Genomic DNA, 22,500 nt, shown 5'->3' on the forward strand with positions numbered 1-22,500 from the left:
TTGTAGATTTGCAATTTAGGGTTTATGGAATTAGTGGTTTAGCACAGATAAGAATATATCTTGAAATAATATGCAAAAATGATGGCTTAACAGACATTGATAGGTCATAGATCTAAAAAAGTGTTTGCACAGACTTTGGCCTTGAAAAAACAAGAGACTCTGGAAAACTGCTTGGAATAGCATATTTAGAAGTCAGATACAGGTCAGAGCCTGGTTAGTGCATCTTTTAAGGGATAAATAATTCTAATGAAAACTATTACCACTTAAACTTAGTGAAACTAATTGACTTAAATACTGCACGAGACAATCTTTTGTCAAATCCTCTGTTAGACAATGGTATATGGAATTAAAACTGACTCATTAACAAAATGATGAAACAATATGAGGTTAAAAGAAACACATGCCTTTAATTTAGCAAAATATAATGAATTAGAAGATGATGTCACATATTAAGAACATCTCTCATATATAACACATATAAAAATAGTGTTTTGCATGCACATATAAACAGTAGTGTTTTTATATTATATTATAAACCAAGATCCTGGGAACTTTGGTTCACTTAACTTTTCAGATAAAGGAGGGGCTCAGAGGAAAACAAGGAATGAGATCATAGAGTTGGACAAATGTGAAGTTTTGAATTCATTCAGTACATGACACCTATTCATTCTGAAAAGTTAGTCCGGAACTTTTGAAAACCATTATTCGTAAAAGGGATAAGAGCTGTCTCACCAGATTAATGATTGGATTTAATTGAGGCGTCCCATGTATTCCAATGGGACGAAAAACCTATATAACTCCTAAGTAATTACAATGGAGTACCACACTCATCCCAGACAGGGTAAGGTGGTCCATCTTCTGCAAACTTTAAATACATAAGTCTGTCAATTTCTTGGGTGCTATATTAGTCATCTGGATATATTGCGGGTCAAGAGCGTAATAAAAATACCCCACAAGGAGTAGTAACATCTCTGTCCTCCTAACATCTCCCCTGAGATAAGAGTGTATACTGAGCTAAATGGAACAGAGTACGTACAGAAATCTGAACCTACGGATTTTGTGACAGTAAGCAAACTTGTTAAATTTGCATATCTCCCAGCTGTCTCTCTGATGTATAGCTGTGCTCACTTCTTTATTAAACGTGAGTTTAAACTGTTATTATTATTATTATTATTAATATTATTACCTCTGACCGTATAACCTGGCATCATTCACTCCTGTTCCTGGAAGAATGGCCTCCAGCTGAGGTAGTTTCATCAGTAATTTCTTGTAACTGTTTTTAAACTAGATGACCACTACATCGTGTCTAAAGGTATAATTGCAAGAACTGTGTAGTTCTGTATTCCTAATAATCATTGAGTGCAATTCTTAAACCCTAACTCTGACCCTAGCCCCGAGTATTAAGCCCCCTCCTCTGAGGTGTCAGTTGCATTCCGCGCTGTGATACGAAACGGGACCCTGGTCAACCTGCAAGTCTTTTGGTATGCTGGCCAATCCGGAGGGCTCAACATCATAGGTAACATGTCAGTATTTGCATATCTTTCCCAGCCGGTTTGAAGGTGCAGATGTGCAGACTTCTTTATTCAGCCGCTTTCTGCAAACGTGATATCCTCAGAGTTTGTAACCCTCTGCGTGTTGATTGTGGACAACCATGCATATACGCAGAGCAAATGGAAACAATTGGACTATGCTTGCCACACCACAAGACCAATCGCTCTTTAGCCACTCGCTGCACATAGAGGCGCATCAGCTAAGCACTGTGCGTTCGTTAGGGCAGCACATATACTAAAATTGGAACGATACAGAGAAGATTAGCATGGCCCCAAATGGAGATTAGATAAAGGGGTATTCAGAACAGAAAATAGGAGGGTCTGGACCAGCTTCCCAGTAATGTTTTTGAAGCTGACACCCGGGGATCCTTCAAGAAGCTGCATGATGAGATTCTGGGGTCAATAAGCTACTAACAACCTATCGAGCAAGATGGGCTGAATGGCCTCCTCTCGTTTGTAAACTTTCTTATGTTCTTATGTTCTTAACACTAACCCCGGCTATTAAGCCTATCTCCTTCTGAGGTGCAGTAACATTCTGCACCAACAGAGGGGGTGGGACCCTGGTCAACCTTCTACGTAACGGGTCAGTATTTGCATATCTCCCAGCTGTCTCTCTGATGTATAGCTGTGCTCACTTCTTTATTAAACGTGAGTTTAAACTGTTATTCTTATTATTAATAATATTATTACCTCTGACCGTATAACCTGGCATCCTTCACTCCTGTTCCTGGAAGAATGGCCTCCAGCTGAGGTAGTTTCATCAGTTATTTCTTGTAACTGTTTTTAAACTAGATGACCACTACATCGTGTCTAAAGGTATAATTGCAAGAACTGTGTAGTTCTGTATTCCTAATAATCATTGAGTGCAATTCTTAAACCCTAACTCTGACCCTAGCCCCGAGTATTAAGCCCCCTCCTCTGAGGTGTCAGTTGCATTCCGCGCTGTGATACGAAACGGGACCCTGGTCAACCTGCAAGTCTTTTGGTATGCTGGCCAATCCGGAGGGCTCAACATCATAGGTAACATGTCAGTATTTGCATATCTTTCCCAGCCGGTTTGAAGGTGCAGATGTGCAGACTTCTTTATTCAGCCACTTTCTGCAAACGTGATATCCTCAGAGTTTGTAACCCTCTGCGTGTTGATTGTGGACAACCATGCATATACGCAGAGCAATTGGAAACAATTGGACTATGCTTGACACACCACAACACCAATCGCTCTTTAGCCACTCGCTGTACATAGAGGCGCGTATCAGGTAAGCACCGTGTGTTCGCTACGGCAGCACATATACTAAAATTGGAACGATACAGAGAAGATTAGCATGGCCCCTGCGCAAGGATGACACGCAAATTCGTGAAGCGTTCCACATTTTGGTCTTTTTTGTCGTTGGGAATAGTACTGTACCTGCCTTGGAATAACTACCCTGGTAGAACCCGAAACATTGAAGCTGAACCTGAACCCCAATCCTAACCCAAGCCCAAAACCAAACCCAAACCCTAATTTGATTAGAGGAGCACCCTCAAAATGGAGCGAGGTAACCAGTGGTGTACCACAGGGATCAGTATTAGGACCTCTGCTATTCCTAATCCACGTTAATGATTTAGATTCTGGTATAGTAATGTCACAGGTGACAGTGAACTAGTTATTCCATGTAGTAAAACATTGGACTCCTTTGCATGGAGGATCTCAGTAAGCTACAGTGCACGGTTCATCAACTGATTCAGATTCATTTATGTTAAGTTTGCTACTGATGATGTGGAAAAGAACAGTAATTGAGTGCCCAAAAATATGAATCACAGTGAGTTTTGACCTCCTTTAGAATTCTGGATGGAGCGCATACCTTGCAAAATGACCCGGTGTGAACAAAAGGAAATATATAGAAGTAATATGTACAGCTAAACATGTCCAAGTATCTTATAGGAATGAAGTCAGACCATGGAAATCCACACCTGTGCTGGAGAAACATTGGATCAAGGGACTTCTTGTGGAAACAACTAGAGTGAAACCTGGTACAGAAGCTGAATCCTGCTGGGAACACATGGATATGCTGGACATGTCCTAGGCGATTTCAAATATGGAATGTACTTTGACATAAAAATGAAGTGTTAGAGGTTTTTTGAAGGAAGGATAAAGAGGGAGTATCCATGTACCGCCAGCAGGTGGCTCTCTTGCTCCATGAAATAGGTCAGTCTACACATGTTTTTAATTAAGTACTTAGTAATCTCGGAATAAAAAAGCACCATTCCGGCTAAAAGTGAACGTTAATCACACCTACAAACAAGATAAGAAAGAGATTCTTTACCACAAATAAATGAACATTAAAACTGAACAGCCAAGGTCTTAAGAAAAAACCTGTCTCAGCTGGATTTTGTATGAACAAAGAACAGGGTCAAGCCTAGTTCAGTCATTATAAAAAATATAAGAGTTGAATGCAGTTATACTGGCCTGTATTTGGATTTAAATCTTAGAGGGATTCACCAAAGAAATAAAGTGATATTATAAATTCTAGCAGCAACTGTTAAACTGAAGTAAAATAATTAAGTTTTTCTTGAAATGCCACATTCATAGTTAAAAAGGTTCAGTGATAATTTACACTGTTTATAGTTTATAATGGTCAAAGACTAGTAATTAGACACAAAGGTATTGTAAATTAATAAAATAAATGATTAAAACCTTTTTTTAGACAGCATGGTATTTGAAACTAAAACTAATTATTTGATTTCATAAGATTAATAGTATGTTTTAAGTATTTGCTATAATAAGAAAACATATTATTTAAACTGACAAGTATTATTGCTTGTTCATGACTTTACTGTATTAATAAGAAGATTAAAAGCTGGAAGCAGTATTCGATTTAATTAAAAGGGAAAGTGGTACAGTATTTCTCCTTCTATTGAACAACAAGACCTCTAGACATTATGATATCCATTGAATTATAGAATTTTAAGGGTGTTGTGTTATGTTTTTGTGTTAAGTTTGTAATAATATACTATAATGTACCTTGTTGTTAATCCACTATACTATTGTCTAATGATGGTAGATGGAGTCCTTATAATGTGGTTCTTTGAAACTGCTCTATTGCTAAAAGGGGCCTCTCTCCTTATCCCGATGAACAGGCTGTAGAGAAAGGAGGGGGTCTTATTGCATTCTACGCTAGCAAAGCTGCAAGTCTTGTAGATTTGCAATTTAGGGTTTATGGAATTAGTGGTTTAGCACAGATAAGAATATATCTTGAAATAATATGCAAAAATGATGGCTTAACAGACATTGATAGGTCATAGATCTAAAAAAGTGTTTGCACAGACTTTGGCCTTGAAAAAACAAGACTCTGGAAAACTGCTTGGAATAGCATATTTAGAAGTCAGATACAGGTCAGAGCCTGGTTAGTGCATCTTTTAAGGGATAAATAATTCTAATGAAAACTATTACCACTTAAACTTAGTGAAACTAATTGACTTAAATACTGCACGAGACAATCTTTTGTCAAATCCTCTGTTAGACAATGGTATATGGAATTAAAACTGACTCATTAACAAAATGATGAAACAATATGAGGTTAAAAGAAACACATGCCTTTAATTTAGCAAAATATAATGAATTAGAAGATGATGTCACATATTAAGAACATCTCTCATATATAACACATATAAAAATAGTGTTTTGCATGCACATATAAACAGTAGTGTTTTTATATTATATTATAAACCAAGATCCTGGGAACTTTGGTTCACTTAACTTTTCAGATAAAGGAGGGGCTCGGAGGAAAACAAGGAATGAGATCATAGAGTTGGACAAATGTGAAGTTTTGAATTCATTCAGTACATGACACCTATTCATTCTGAAAAGTTAGTCCGGAACTTTTGAAAACCATTATTCGTAAAAGGGATAAGAGCTGTCTCACCAGATTAATGATTGGATTTAATTGAGGCGTCCCATGTATTCCAATGGGACGAAAAACCTATATAACTCCTAAGTAATTACAATGGAGTACCACACTCATCCCAGACAGGGTAAGGTGGTCCATCTTCTGCAAACTTTAAATACATAAGTCTGTCAATTTCTTGGGTGCTATATTAGTCATCTGGATATATTGCGGGTCAAGAGCGTAATAAAAATACCCCACAAGGAGTAGTAACATCTCTGTCCTCCTAACGTCTCCCCTGAGATAAGAGTGTATACTGAGCTAAATGGAACAGAGTACGTACAGAAATCTGAACCTACGGATTTTGTGACAGTAAGCAAACTTGTTAAATTTGCATATCTCCCAGCTGTCTCTCTGATGTATAGCTGTGCTCACTTCTTTATTAAACGTGAGTTTAAACTGTTATTATTATTATTATTATTAATATTATTACCTCTGACCGTATAACCTGGCATCATTCACTCCTGTTCCTGGAAGAATGGCCTCCAGCTGAGGTAGTTTCATCAGTAATTTCTTGTAACTGTTTTTAAACTAGATGACCACTACATCGTGTCTAAAGGTATAATTGCAAGAACTGTGTAGTTCTGTATTCCTAATAATCATTGAGTGCAATTCTTAAACCCTAACTCTGACCCTAGCCCCGAGTATTAAGCCCCCTCCTCTGAGGTGTCAGTTGCATTCCGCGCTGTGATACGAAACGGGACCCTGGTCAACCTGCAAGTCTTTTGGTATGCTGGCCAATCCGGAGGGCTCATCATCATAGGTAACATGTCAGTATTTGCATATCTTTCCCAGCCGGTTTGAAGGTGCAGACTTCTTTATTCAGCCACTTTCTGCAAACGTGATATCCTCAGAGTTTGTAACCCTCTGCGTGTTGATTGTGGACAACCATGCATATACGCAGAGCAAATGGAAACAATTGGACTATGCTTGACCGCTTTCTGCAAACCTGCGCAAGGATGACACGCAAATTCGTGAAGCGTTCCACATTTTGGTCTTTTTTGTCGTTGGGAATAGTACTGTACCTGCCTTGGAATAACTACCCTGGTAGAACCCGAAACATTGAAGCTGAACCTGAACCCCAATCCTAACCCAAGCCCAAAACCAAACCCAAACCCTAATTTGATTAGAGGAGCACCCTCAAAATGGAGCGAGGTAACCAGTGGTGTACCACAGGGATCAGTATTAGGACCTCTGCTATTCCTAATCCACGTTAATGATTTAGATTCTGGTATAGTAATGTCACAGGTGACAGTGAACTAGTTATTCCATGTAGTAAAACATTGGACTCCTTTGCATGGAGGATCTCAGTAAGCTACAGTGCACGGTTCATCAACTGATTCAGATTCATTTATGTTAAGTTTGCTACTGATGATGTGGAAAAGAACAGTAATTGAGTGCCCAAAAATATGAATCACAGTGAGTTTTGACCTCCTTTAGAATTCTGGATGGAGCGCATACCTTGCAAAATGACCCGGTGTGAACAAAAGGAAATATATAGAAGTAATATGTACAGCTAAACGTGTCCAAGTATCTTATAGGAATGAAGTCAGACCATGGAAATCCACACCTGTGCTGGAGAAACATTGGATCAAGGGACTTCTTGTGGAAACAACTAGAGCGAAACCTGGTACAGAAGCTGAATCCTGCTGGGAACACATGGATATGCTGGACATGTCCTAGGCGATTTCAAATATGGAATGTACTTTGACATAAAAATGAAGTGTTAGAGGTTTTTTGAAGGAAGGATAAAGAGGGAGTATCCATGTACCGCCAGCAGGTGGCTCTCTTGCTCCATGAAATAGGTCAGTCTACACATGTTTTTAATTAAGTACTTAGTAATCTCGGAATAAAAAAGCACCATTCCGGCTAAAAGTGAACGTTAATCACACCTACAAACAAGATAAGAAAGAGATTCTTTACCACAAATAAATGAACATTAAAACTGAACAGCCAAGGTCTTAAGAAAAAACCTGTCTCAGCTGGATTTTGTATGAACAAAGAACAGGGTCAAGCCTAGTTCAGTCATTATAAAAAATATAAGAGTTGAATGCAGTTATACTGGCCTGTATTTGGATTTAAATCTTAGAGGGATTCACCAAAGAAATAAAGTGATATTATAAATTCTAGCAGCAACTGTTAAACTGAAGTAAAATAATTAAGTTTTTCTTGAAATGCCACATTCATAGTTAAAAAGGTTCAGTGATAATTTACACTGTTTATAGTTTATAATGGTCAAAGACTAGTAATTAGACACAAAGGTATTGTAAATTAATAAAATAAATGATTAAAACCTTTTTTTAGACAGCATGGTATTTGAAACTAAAACTAATTATTTGATTTCATAAGATTAATAGTATGTTTTAAGTATTTGCTATAATAAGAAAACATATTATTTAAACTGACAAGTATTATTGCTTGTTCATGACTTTACTGTATTAATAAGAAGATTAAAAGCTGGAAGCAGTATTCGATTTAATTAAAAGGGAAAGTGGTACAGTTTATTTCTCCTTCTATTGAACAACAAGACCTCTAGACATTATGATATCCATTGAATTATAGAATTTTAAGGGTGTTGTGTTATGTTTTTGTGTTAAGTTTGTAATAATATACTATAATGTACCTTGTTGTTAATCCACTATACTATTGTCTAATGATGGTAGATGGAGTCCTTATAATGTGGTTCTTTGAAACTGCTCTATTGCTAAAAGGGGCCTCTCTCCTTATCCCGATGAACAGGCTGTAGAGAAAGGAGGGGGTCTTATTGCATTCTACGCTAGCAAAGCTGCAAGTCTTGTAGATTTGCAATTTAGGGTTTATGGAATTAGTGGTTTAGCACAGATAAGAATATATCTTGAAATAATATGCAAAAATGATGGCTTAACAGACATTGATAGGTCATAGATCTAAAAAAGTGTTTGCACAGACTTTGGCCTTGAAAAAACAAGACTCTGGAAAACTGCTTGGAATAGCATATTTAGAAGTCAGATACAGGTCAGAGCCTGGTTAGTGCATCTTTTAAGGGATAAATAATTCTAATGAAAACTATTACCACTTAAACTTAGTGAAACTAATTGACTTAAATACTGCACGAGACAATCTTTTGTCAAATCCTCTGTTAGACAATGGTATATGGAATTAAAACTGACTCATTAACAAAATGATGAAACAATATGAGGTTAAAAGAAACACATGCCTTTAATTTAGCAAAATATAATGAATTAGAAGATGATGTCACATATTAAGAACATCTCTCATATATAACACATATAAAAATAGTGTTTTGCATGCACATATAAACAGTAGTGTTTTTATATTATATTATAAACCAAGATCCTGGGAACTTTGGTTCACTTAACTTTTCAGATAAAGGAGGGGCTCGGAGGAAAACAAGGAATGAGATCATAGAGTTGGACAAATGTGAAGTTTTGAATTCATTCAGTACATGACACCTATTCATTCTGAAAAGTTAGTCCGGAACTTTTGAAAACCATTATTCGTAAAAGGGATAAGAGCTGTCTCACCAGATTAATGATTGGATTTAATTGAGGCGTCCCATGTATTCCAATGGGACGAAAAACCTATATAACTCCTAAGTAATTACAATGGAGTACCACACTCATCCCAGACAGGGTAAGGTGGTCCATCTTCTGCAAACTTTAAATACATAAGTCTGTCAATTTCTTGGGTGCTATATTAGTCATCTGGATATATTGCGGGTCAAGAGCGTAATAAAAATAACCCACAAGGAGTAGTAACATCTCTGTCCTCCTAACGTCTCCCCTGAGATAAGAGTGTATACTGAGCTAAATGGAACAGAGTACGTACAGAAATCTGAACCTACGGATTTTGTGACAGTAAGCAAACTTGTTAAATTTGCATATCTCCCAGCTGTCTCTCTGATGTATAGCTGTGCTCACTTCTTTATTAAACGTGAGTTTAAACTGTTATTATTATTATTATTATTAATATTATTACCTCTGACCGTATAACCTGGCATCATTCACTCCTGTTCCTGGAAGAATGGCCTCCAGCTGAGGTAGTTTCATCAGTAATTTCTTGTAACTGTTTTTAAACTAGATGACCACTACATCGTGTCTAAAGGTATAATTGCAAGAACTGTGTAGTTCTGTATTCCTAATAATCATTGAGTGCAATTCTTAAACCCTAACTCTGACCCTAGCCCCGAGTATTAAGCCCCCTCCTCTGAGGTGTCAGTTGCATTCCGCGCTGTGATACGAAACGGGACCCTGGTCAACCTGCAAGTCTTTTGGTATGCTGGCCAATCCGGAGGGCTCATCATCATAGGTAACATGTCAGTATTTGCATATCTTTCCCAGCCGGTTTGAAGGTGCAGACTTCTTTATTCAGCCACTTTCTGCAAACGTGATATCCTCAGAGTTTGTAACCCTCTGCGTGTTGATTGTGGACAACCATGCATATACGCAGAGCAAATGGAAACAATTGGACTATGCTTGACCGCTTTCTGCAAACCTGCGCAAGGATGACACGCAAATTCGTGAAGCGTTCCACATTTTGGTCTTTTTTGTCGTTGGGAATAGTACTGTACCTGCCTTGGAATAACTACCCTGGTAGAACCCGAAACATTGAAGCTGAACCTGAACCCCAATCCTAACCCAAGCCCAAAACCAAACCCAAACCCTAATTTGATTAGAGGAGCACCCTCAAAATGGAGCGAGGTAACCAGTGGTGTACCACAGGGATCAGTATTAGGACCTCTGCTATTCCTAATCCACGTTAATGATTTAGATTCTGGTATAGTAATGTCACAGGTGACAGTGAACTAGTTATTCCATGTAGTAAAACATTGGACTCCTTTGCATGGAGGATCTCAGTAAGCTACAGTGCACGGTTCATCAACTGATTCAGATTCATTTATGTTAAGTTTGCTACTGATGATGTGGAAAAGAACAGTAATTGAGTGCCCAAAAATATGAATCACAGTGAGTTTTGACCTCCTTTAGAATTCTGGATGGAGCGCATACCTTGCAAAATGACCCGGTGTGAACAAAAGGAAATATATAGAAGTAATATGTACAGCTAAACGTGTCCAAGTATCTTATAGGAATGAAGTCAGACCATGGAAATCCACACCTGTGCTGGAGAAACATTGGATCAAGGGACTTCTTGTGGAAACAACTAGAGCGAAACCTGGTACAGAAGCTGAATCCTGCTGGGAACACATGGATATGCTGGACATGTCCTAGGCGATTTCAAATATGGAATGTACTTTGACATAAAAATTAAGTGTTAGAGGTTTTTTGAAGGAAGGATAAAGAGGGAGTATCCATGTACCGCCAGCAGGTGGCTCTCTTGCTCCATGAAATAGGTCAGTCTACACATGTTTTTAATTAAGTACTTAGTAATCTCGGAATAAAAAAGCACCATTCCGGCTAAAAGTGAACGTTAATCACACCTACAAACAAGATAAGAAAGAGATTCTTTACCACAAATAAATGAACATTAAAACTGAACAGCCAAGGTCTTAAGAAAAAACCTGTCTCAGCTGGATTTTGTATGAACAAAGAACAGGGTCAAGCCTAGTTCAGTCATTATAAAAAATATAAGAGTTGAATGCAGTTATACTGGCCTGTATTTGGATTTAAATCTTAGAGGGATTCACCAAAGAAATAAAGTGATATTATAAATTCTAGCAGCAACTGTTAAACTGAAGTAAAATAATTAAGTTTTTCTTGAAATGCCACATTCATAGTTAAAAAGGTTCAGTGATAATTTACACTGTTTATAGTTTATAATGGTCAAAGACTAGTAATTAGACACAAAGGTATTGTAAATTAATAAAATAAATGATTAAAACCTTTTTTTAGACAGCATGGTATTTGAAACTAAAACTAATTATTTGATTTCATAAGATTAATAGTATGTTTTAAGTATTTGCTATAATAAGAAAACATATTATTTAAACTGACAAGTATTATTGCTTGTTCATGACTTTACTGTATTAATAAGAAGATTAAAAGCTGGAAGCAGTATTCGATTTAATTAAAAGGGAAAGTGGTACAGTTTATTTCTCCTTCTATTGAACAACAAGACCTCTAGACATTATGATATCCATTGAATTATAGAATTTTAAGGGTGTTGTGTTATGTTTTTGTGTTAAGTTTGTAATAATATACTATAATGTACCTTGTTGTTAATCCACTATACTATTGTCTAATGATGGTAGATGGAGTCCTTATAATGTGGTTCTTTGAAACTGCTCTATTGCTAAAAGGGGCCTCTCTCCTTATCCCGATGAACAGGCTGTAGAGAAAGGAGGGGGTCTTATTGCATTCTACGCTAGCAAAGCTGCAAGTCTTGTAGATTTGCAATTTAGGGTTTATGGAATTAGTGGTTTAGCACAGATAAGAATATATCTTGAAATAATATGCAAAAATGATGGCTTAACAGACATTGATAGGTCATAGATCTAAAAAAGTGTTTGCACAGACTTTGGCCTTGAAAAAACAAGACTCTGGAAAACTGCTTGGAATAGCATATTTAGAAGTCAGATACAGGTCAGAGCCTGGTTAGTGCATCTTTTAAGGGATAAATAATTCTAATGAAAACTATTACCACTTAAACTTAGTGAAACTAATTGACTTAAATACTGCACGAGACAATCTTTTGTCAAATCCTCTGTTAGACAATGGTATATGGAATTAAAACTGACTCATTAACAAAATGATGAAACAATATGAGGTTAAAAGAAACACATGCCTTTAATTTAGCAAAATATAATGAATTAGAAGATGATGTCACATATTAAGAACATCTCTCATATATAACACATATAAAAATAGTGTTTTGCATGCACATATAAACAGTAGTGTTTTTATATTATATTATAAACCAAGATCCTGGGAACTTTGGTTCACTTAACTTTTCAGATAAAGGAGGGGCTCGGAGGAAAACAAGGAATGAGATCATAGAGTTGGACAAATGTGAAGTTTTGAATTCATTCAGTACATGACACCTATTCATTCTGAAAAGTTAGTCCGGAACTTTTGAAAACCATTATTCGTAAAAGGGATAAGAGCTGTCTCACCAGATTAATGATTGGATTTAATTGAGGCGTCCCATGTATTCCAATGGGACGAAAAACCTATATAACTCCTAAGTAATTACAATGGAGTACCACACTCATCCCAGACAGGGTAAGGTGGTCCATCTTCTGCAAACTTTAAATACATAAGTCTGTCAATTTCTTGGGTGCTATATTAGTCATCTGGATATATTGCGGGTCAAGAGCGTAATAAAAATAACCCACAAGGAGTAGTAACATCTCTGTCCTCCTAACGTCTCCCCTGAGATAAGAGTGTATACTGAGCTAAATGGAACAGAGTACGTACAGAAATCTGAACCTACGGATTTTGTGACAGTAAGCAAACTTGTTAAATTTGCATATCTCCCAGCTGTCTCTCTGATGTATAGCTGTGCTCACTTCTTTATTAAACGTGAGTTTAAACTGTTATTATTATTATTATTATTAATATTATTACCTCTGACCGTATAACCTGGCATCATTCACTCCTGTTCCTGGAAGAATGGCCTCCAGCTGAGGTAGTTTCATCAGTAATTTCTTGTAACTGTTTTTAAACTAGATGACCACTACATCGTGTCTAAAGGTATAATTGCAAGAACTGTGTAGTTCTGTATTCCTAATAATCATTGAGTGCAATTCTTAAACCCTAACTCTGACCCTAGCCCCGAGTATTAAGCCCCCTCCTCTGAGGTGTCAGTTGCATTCCGCGCTGTGATACGAAACGGGACCCTGGTCAACCTGCAAGTCTTTTGGTATGCTGGCCAATCCGGAGGGCTCATCATCATAGGTAACATGTCAGTATTTGCATATCTTTCCCAGCCGGTTTGAAGGTGCAGACTTCTTTATTCAGCCACTTTCTGCAAACGTGATATCCTCAGAGTTTGTAACCCTCTGCGTGTTGATTGTGGACAACCATGCATATACGCAGAGCAAATGGAAACAATTGGACTATGCTTGACCGCTTTCTGCAAACCTGCGCAAGGATGACACGCAAATTCGTGAAGCGTTCCACATTTTGGTCTTTTTTGTCGTTGGGAATAGTACTGTACCTGCCTTGGAATAACTACCCTGGTAGAACCCGAAACATTGAAGCTGAACCTGAACCCCAATCCTAACCCAAGCCCAAAACCAAACCCAAACCCTAATTTGATTAGAGGAGCACCCTCAAAATGGAGCGAGGTAACCAGTGGTGTACCACAGGGATCAGTATTAGGACCTCTGCTATTCCTAATCCACGTTAATGATTTAGATTCTGGTATAGTAATGTCACAGGTGACAGTGAACTAGTTATTCCATGTAGTAAAACATTGGACTCCTTTGCATGGAGGATCTCAGTAAGCTACAGTGCACGGTTCATCAACTGATTCAGATTCATTTATGTTAAGTTTGCTACTGATGATGTGGAAAAGAACAGTAATTGAGTGCCCAAAAATATGAATCACAGTGAGTTTTGACCTCCTTTAGAATTCTGGATGGAGCGCATACCTTGCAAAATGACCCGGTGTGAACAAAAGGAAATATATAGAAGTAATATGTACAGCTAAACGTGTCCAAGTATCTTATAGGAATGAAGTCAGACCATGGAAATCCACACCTGTGCTGGAGAAACATTGGATCAAGGGACTTCTTGTGGAAACAACTAGAGCGAAACCTGGTACAGAAGCTGAATCCTGCTGGGAACACATGGATATGCTGGACATGTCCTAGGCGATTTCAAATATGGAATGTACTTTGACATAAAAATGAAGTGTTAGAGGTTTTTTGAAGGAAGGATAAAGAGGGAGTATCCATGTACCGCCAGCAGGTGGCTCTCTTGCTCCATGAAATAGGTCAGTCTACACATGTTTTTAATTAAGTACTTAGTAATCTCGGAATAAAAAAGCACCATTCCGGCTAAAAGTGAACGTTAATCACACCTACAAACAAGATAAGAAAGAGATTCTTTACCACAAATAAATGAACATTAAAACTGAACAGCCAAGGTCTTAAGAAAAAACCTGTCTCAGCTGGATTTTGTATGAACAAAGAACAGGGTCAAGCCTAGTTCAGTCATTATAAAAAATATAAGAGTTGAATGCAGTTATACTGGCCTGTATTTGGATTTAAATCTTAGAGGGATTCACCAAAGAAATAAAGTGATATTATAAATTCTAGCAGCAACTGTTAAACTGAAGTAAAATAATTAAGTTTTTCTTGAAATGCCACATTCATAGTTAAAAAGGTTCAGTGATAATTTACACTGTTTATAGTTTATAATGGTCAAAGACTAGTAATTAGACACAAAGGTATTGTAAATTAATAAAATAAATGATTAAAACCTTTTTTTAGACAGCATGGTATTTGAAACTAAAACTAATTATTTGATTTCATAAGATTAATAGTATGTTTTAAGTATTTGCTATAATAAGAAAACATATTATTTAAACTGACAAGTATTATTGCTTGTTCATGACTTTACTGTATTAATAAGAAGATTAAAAGCTGGAAGCAGTATTCGATTTAATTAAAAGGGAAAGTGGTACAGTTTATTTCTCCTTCTATTGAACAACAAGACCTCTAGACATTATGATATCCATTGAATTATAGAATTTTAAGGGTGTTGTGTTATGTTTTTGTGTTAAGTTTGTAATAATATACTATAATGTACCTTGTTGTTAATCCACTATACTATTGTCTAATGATGGTAGATGGAGTCCTTATAATGTGGTTCTTTGAAACTGCTCTATTGCTAAAAGGGGCCTCTCTCCTTATCCCGATGAACAGGCTGTAGAGAAAGGAGGGGGTCTTATTGCATTCTACGCTAGCAAAGCTGCAAGTCTTGTAGATTTGCAATTTAGGGTTTATGGAATTAGTGGTTTAGCACAGATAAGAATATATCTTGAAATAATATGCAAAAATGATGGCTTAACAGACATTGATAGGTCATAGATCTAAAAAAGTGTTTGCACAGACTTTGGCCTTGAAAAAACAAGACTCTGGAAAACTGCTTGGAATAGCATATTTAGAAGTCAGATACAGGTCAGAGCCTGGTTAGTGCATCTTTTAAGGGATAAATAATTCTAATGAAAACTATTACCACTTAAACTTAGTGAAACTAATTGACTTAAATACTGCACGAGACAATCTTTTGTCAAATCCTCTGTTAGACAATGGTATATGGAATTAAAACTGACTCATTAACAAAATGATGAAACAATATGAGGTTAAAAGAAACACATGCCTTTAATTTAGCAAAATATAATGAATTAGAAGATGATGTCACATATTAAGAACATCTCTCATATATAACACATATAAAAATAGTGTTTTGCATGCACATATAAACAGTAGTGTTTTTATATTATATTATAAACCAAGATCCTGGGAACTTTGGTTCACTTAACTTTTCAGATAAAGGAGGGGCTCGGAGGAAAACAAGGAATGAGATCATAGAGTTGGACAAATGTGAAGTTTTGAATTCATTCAGTACATGACACCTATTCATTCTGAAAAGTTAGTCCGGAACTTTTGAAAACCATTATTCGTAAAAGGGATAAGAGCTGTCTCACCAGATTAATGATTGGATTTAATTGAGGCGTCCCATGTATTCCAATGGGACGAAAAACCTATATAACTCCTAAGTAATTACAATGGAGTACCACACTCATCCCAGACAGGGTAAGGTGGTCCATCTTCTGCAAACTTTAAATACATAAGTCTGTCAATTTCTTGGGTGCTATATTAGTCATCTGGATATATTGCGGGTCAAGAGCGTAATAAAAATACCCCACAAGGAGTAGTAACATCTCTGTCCTCCTAACGTCTCCCCTGAGATAAGAGTGTATACTGAGCTAAATGGAACAGAGTACATACAGAAATCTGAACCTACGGATTTTGTGACAGTAAGCAAACTTGTTAAATTTGCATATCTCCCAGCTGTCTCTCTGATGTATAGCTGTGCTCACTTCTTTATTAAACGTGAGTTTAAACTGTTATTATTATTATTATTATTAATATTATTACCTCTGACCGTATAACCTGGCATCATTCACTCCTGTTCCTGGAAGAATGGCCTCCAGCTGAGGTAGTTTCATCAGTAATTTCTTGTAACTGTTTTTAAACTAGATGACCACTACATCGTGTCTAAAGGTATAATTGCAAGAACTGTGTAGTTCTGTATTCCTAATAATCATTGAGTGCAATTCTTAAACCCTAACTCTGACCCTAGCCCCGAGTATTAAGCCCCCTCCTCTGAGGTGTCAGTTGCATTCCGCGCTGTGATACGAAACGGGACCCTGGTCAACCTGCAAGTCTTTTGGTATGCTGGCCAATCCGGAGGGCTCAACATCATAGGTAACATGTCAGTATTTGCATATCTTTCCCAGCCGGTTTGAAGGTGCAGATGTGCAGACTTCTTTATTCAGCCACTTTCTGCAAACGTGATATCCTCAGAGTTTGTAACCCTCTGCGTGTTGATTGTGGACAACCATGCATATACGCAGAGCAAATGGAAACAATTGGACTATGCTTGACACACCACAAAACCAATCGCTCTTTAGCCACTCGCTGCACATAGAGGCGCATCAGCTAAGCACCGTGCGTTCGTTAGGGCAGCACATATACTAAAATTGGAACGATACAGAGAAGATTAGCATGGCCCCAAATGGAGATTAGATAAAGGGGTATTCAGAACAGAAAATAGGAGGGTCTGGACCAGCTTCCCAGTAATGTTTTTGAAGCTGACACCCGGGGATCCTTCAAGAAGCTGCATGATGAGATTCTGGGGTCAATAAGCTACTAACAACCTATCGAGCAAGATGGGCTGAATGGCCTCCTCTCGTTTGTAAACTTTCTTATGTTCTTATGTTCTTAACACTAACCCCGGCTATTAAGCCTATCTCCTTCTGAGGTGCAGTAACATTCTGCACCAACAGAGGGGGTGGGACCCTGGTCAACCTTCTACGTAACGGGTCAGTATTTGCATATCTCCCAGCTGTCTCTCTGATGTATAGCTGTGCTCACTTCTTTATTAAACGTGAGTTTAAACTGTTATTCTTATTATTAATAATATTATTACCTCTGACCGTATAACCTGGCATCCTTCACTCCTGTTCCTGGAAGAATGGCCTCCAGCTGAGGTAGTTTCATCAGTTATTTCTTGTAACTGTTTTTAAACTAGATGACCACTACATCGTGTCTAAAGGTATAATTGCAAGAACTGTGTAGTTCTGTATTCCTAATAATCATTGAGTGCAATTATTAAACCCTAACTCTGACCCTAGCCCCGAGTATTAAGCCCCCTCCTCTGAGGTGTCAGTTGCATTCCGCGCTGTGATACGAAACGGGACCCTGGTCAACCTGCAAGTCTTTTGGTATGCTGGCCAATCCGGAGGGCTCAACATCATAGGTAACATGTCAGTATTTGCATATCTTTCCCAGCCGGTTTGAAGGTGCAGACTTCTTTATTCAGCCACTTTCTGCAAACGTGATATCCTCAGAGTTTGTAACCCTCTGCGTGTTGATTGTGGACAACCATGCATATACGCAGAGCAAATGGAAACAATTGGACTATGCTTGACACACCACAAGACCAATCGCTCTTTAGCCACTCGCTGCACATAGAGGCGCATCAGCTAAGCACCGTGCGTTTGTTAGGGCAGCACATATACTAAAATTGGAATGATACAGAGAAGATTAGCATGGCCCCAAATGGAGATTAGATAAAGGGGTATTCAGAACAGAAAATAGGAGGGTCTGGACCAGCTTCCCAGTAATGTTTTTGAAGCTGACACCCGGGGATCCTTCAAGAAGCTGCATGATGAGATTCTGGGGTCAATAAGCTACTAACAACCTATCGAGCAAGATGGGCTGAATGGCCTCCTCTCGTTTGTAAACTTTCTTATGTTCTTATGTTCTTAACACTAACCCCGGCTATTAAGCCTATCTCCTTCTGAGGTGCAGTAACATTCTGCACCAACAGAGGGGGTGGGACCCTGGTCAACCTTCTACGTAACGGGTCAGTATTTGCATATCTCCCAGCTGTCTCTCTGATGTATAGCTGTGCTCACTTCTTTATTAAACGTGAGTTTAAACTGTTATTCTTATTATTAATAATATTATTACCTCTGACCGTATAACCTGGCATCCTTCACTCCTGTTCCTGGAAGAATGGCCTCCAGCTGAGGTAGTTTCATCAGTTATTTCTTGTAACTGTTTTTAAACTAGATGACCACTACATCGTGTCTAAAGGTATAATTGCAAGAACTGTGTAGTTCTGTATTCCTAATAATCATTGAGTGCAATTATTAAACCCTAACTCTGACCCTAGCCCCGAGTATTAAGCCCCCTCCTCTGAGGTGTCAGTTGCATTCCGCGCTGTGATACGAAACGGGACCCTGGTCAACCTGCAAGTCTTTTGGTATGCTGGCCAATCCGGAGGGCTCAACATCATAGGTAACATGTCAGTATTTGCATATCTTTCCCAGCCGGTTTGAAGGTGCAGATGTGCAGACTTCTTTATTCAGCCGCTTTCTGCAAACGTGATATCCTCAGAGTTTGTAACCCTCTGCGTGTTGATTGTGGACAACCATGCATATACGCAGAGCAATTGGAAACAATTGGATTATGCTTGACACACCACAACACCAATCGCTCTTTAGCCACTCGCTGTACATAGAGGCGCGTATCAGGTAAGCACCGTGTGTTCGCTACGGCAGCACATATACTAAAATTGGAATGATACAGAGAAGATTAGCATGGCCCCTGCGCAAGGATGACACGCAAATTCGTGAAGCGTTCCACATTTTGGTCTTTTTTGTCGTTGGGAATAGTACTGTACCTGCCTTGGAATAACTACCCTGGTAGAACCCGAAACATTGAAGCTGAACCTGAACCCCAATCCTAACCCAAGCCCAAAACCAAACCCAAACCCTAATTTGATTAGAGGAGCACCCTCAAAATGGAGCGAGGTAACCAGTGGTGTACCACAGGGATCAGTATTAGGACCTCTGCTATTCCTAATCCACGTTAATGATTTAGATTCTGGTATAGTAATGTCACAGGTGACAGTGAACTAGTTATTCCATGTAGTAAAACATTGGACTCCTTTGCATGGAGGATCTCAGTAAGCTACAGTGCACGGTTCATCAACTGATTCAGATTCATTTATGTTAAGTTTGCTACTGATGATGTGGAAAAGAACAGTAATTGAGTGCCCAAAAATATGAATCACAGTGAGTTTTGACCTCCTTTAGAATTCTGGATGGAGCGCATACCTTGCAAAATGACCCGGTGTGAACAAAAGGAAATATATAGAAGTAATATGTACAGCTAAACGTGTCCAAGTATCTTATAGGAATGAAGTCAGACCATGGAAATCCACACCTGTGCTGGAGAAACATTGGATCAAGGGACTTCTTGTGGAAACAACTAGAGCGAAACCTGGTACAGAAGCTGAATCCTGCTGGGAACACATGGATATGCTGGACATGTCCTAGGCGATTTCAAATATGGAATGTACTTTGACATAAAAATGAAGTGTTAGAGGTTTTTTGAAGGAAGGATAAAGAGGGAGTATCCATGTACCGCCAGCAGGTGGCTCTCTTGCTCCATGAAATAGGTCAGTCTACACATGTTTTTAATTAAGTACTTAGTAATCTCGGAATAAAAAAGCACCATTCCGGCTAAAAGTGAACGTTAATCACACCTACAAACAAGATAAGAAAGAGATTCTTTACCACAAATAAATGAACATTAAAACTGAACAGCCAAGGTCTTAAGAAAAAACCTGTCTCAGCTGGATTTTGTATGAACAAAGAACAGGGTCAAGCCTAGTTCAGTCATTATAAAAAATATAAGAGTTGAATGCAGTTATACTGGCCTGTATTTGGATTTAAATCTTAGAGGGATTCACCAAAGAAATAAAGTGATATTATAAATTCTAGCAGCAACTGTTAAACTGAAGTAAAATAATTAAGTTTTTCTTGAAATGCCACATTCATAGTTAAAAAGGTTCAGTGATAATTTACACTGTTTATAGTTTATAATGGTCAAAGACTAGTAATTAGACACAAAGGTATTGTAAATTAATAAAATAAATGATTAAAACCTTTTTTTAGACAGCATGGTATTTGAAACTAAAACTAATTATTTGATTTCATAAGATTAATAGTATGTTTTAAGTATTTGCTATAATAAGAAAACATATTATTTAAACTGACAAGTATTATTGCTTGTTCATGACTTTACTGTATTAATAAGAAGATTAAAAGCTGGAAGCAGTATTCGATTTAAAAGGGAAAGTGGTACAGTTTATTTCTCCTTCTACTGAACAACAAGACCTCTAGACATTATGATATCCATTGAATTATAGAATTTTAAGGGTGTTGTGTTATGTTTTTGTGTTAAGTTTGTAATAATATACTATAATGTACCTTGTTAATCCACTATACTATTGTCTAATGATGGTAGATGGAGTCCTTATAATGTGGTTCTTTGAAACTGCTGTATTGCTAAAAGGGGCCTCTCTCCTTATCCCGATGAACAGGCTGTAGAGAAAGGAGGGGGTCTTATTGCATTCTACGCTAGCAAAGCTGCAAGTCTTGTAGATTTGGAATTTAGGGTTTATGGAATTAGTGGTTTAGCACAGATAAGAATATATCTTGAAATAATATGCAGAAATGATGGCTTAACAGACATTGATAGGTCATAGATCTAAAAAATGTGTTTGCACAGACTTTGGCCTTGAAAAAACAAGAGACTCTGGAAAACTGCTTGGAATAGCATATTTAGAAGTCAGATACAGGTCAGAGCCTGGTTAGTGCATCTTTTCAGGGATAAATAATTCTAATGAAAACTATTACCACTTAAACTTAGTGAAACTAATTGACTTAAATACTGCACGAGACAATCTTTTGTCAAATCCTCTGTTAGACAATGGTATATGGAATTAAAACTGACTCATTAACAAAATGATGAAACAATATGAGGTTAAAAGAAACACATGCCTTTAATTTAGCAAAATATAATGAATTAGAAGATGATGTCACATATTAAGAACATCTCTCATATATAACACATATAAAAATAGTGTTTTGCATGCACATATAAACAGTAGTGTTTTTATATTATATTATAAACCAAGATCCTGGGAACTTTGGTTCACTTAACTTTTCAGATAAAGGAGGGGCTCGGAGGAAAACAAGGAATGAGATCATAGAGTTGGACAAATGTGAAGTTTTGAATTCATTCAGTACATGACACCTATTCATTCTGAAAAGTTAGTCCGGAACTTTTGAAAACCATTATTCGTAAAAGGGATAAGAGCTGTCTCACCAGATTAATGATTGGATTTAATTGAGGCGTCCCATGTATTCCAATGGGACGAAAAACCTATATAACTCCTAAGTAATTACAATGGAGTACCACACTCATCCCAGACAGGGTAAGGTGGTCCATCTTCTGCAAACTTTAAATACATAAGTCTGTCAATTTCTTGGGTGCTATATTAGTCATCTGGATATATTGCGGGTCAAGAGCGTAATAAAAATACCCCACAAGGAGTAGTAACATCTCTGTCCTCCTAACGTCTCCCCTGAGATAAGAGTGTATACTGAGCTAAATGGAACAGAGTACGTACAGAAATCTGAACCTACGGATTTTGTGACAGTAAGCAAACTTGTTAAATTTGCATATCTCCCAGCTGTCTCTCTGATGTATAGCTGTGCTCACTTCTTTATTAAACGTGAGTTTAAACTGTTATTATTATTATTATTATTAATATTATTACCTCTGACCGTATAACCTGGCATCATTCACTCCTGTTCCTGGAAGAATGGCCTCCAGCTGAGGTAGTTTCATCAGTAATTTCTTGTAACTGTTTTTAAACTAGATGACCACTACATCGTGTCTAAAGGTATAATTGCAAGAACTGTGTAGTTCTGTATTCCTAATAATCATTGAGTGCAATTCTTAAACCCTAACT

The 22,500-nt window shown here is 37.5% G+C and overlaps 2 non-coding genes and 3 pseudogenes across 2 annotated transcripts; all 5 read left to right on the plus strand.

The window, feature by feature from the left end:
- The first annotated feature begins 1,759 nt into the window (after window positions 1–1,759).
- On the plus strand, window positions 1,760–1,824 carry LOC131708170 (U6 spliceosomal RNA; annotated as a pseudogene).
- Window positions 1,825–2,817: 993 nt separating this feature from the next.
- Window positions 2,818–2,924, plus strand: LOC131708226 (U6 spliceosomal RNA). Its single transcript, XR_009311307.1, has one exon. It is a non-coding gene; the product is annotated as a U6 spliceosomal RNA (small nuclear RNA).
- Window positions 2,925–17,114: 14,190 nt separating this feature from the next.
- On the plus strand, window positions 17,115–17,179 carry LOC131708171 (U6 spliceosomal RNA; annotated as a pseudogene).
- Window positions 17,180–18,160: 981 nt separating this feature from the next.
- LOC131708206 (U6 spliceosomal RNA) lies at window positions 18,161–18,225 on the plus strand (annotated as a pseudogene).
- A 993-nt stretch (window positions 18,226–19,218) lies between these two features.
- Window positions 19,219–19,325, plus strand: LOC131708243 (U6 spliceosomal RNA). Its single transcript, XR_009311324.1, has one exon. It is a non-coding gene; the product is annotated as a U6 spliceosomal RNA (small nuclear RNA).
- The last annotated feature ends 3,175 nt before the right edge of the window (window positions 19,326–22,500 follow it).

The sequence above is a fragment of the Acipenser ruthenus genome, chromosome 40 (genome assembly GCF_902713425.1).
Source record: "Acipenser ruthenus chromosome 40, fAciRut3.2 maternal haplotype, whole genome shotgun sequence".
Taxonomy (NCBI): Eukaryota; Metazoa; Chordata; class Actinopteri; order Acipenseriformes; family Acipenseridae; genus Acipenser; species Acipenser ruthenus.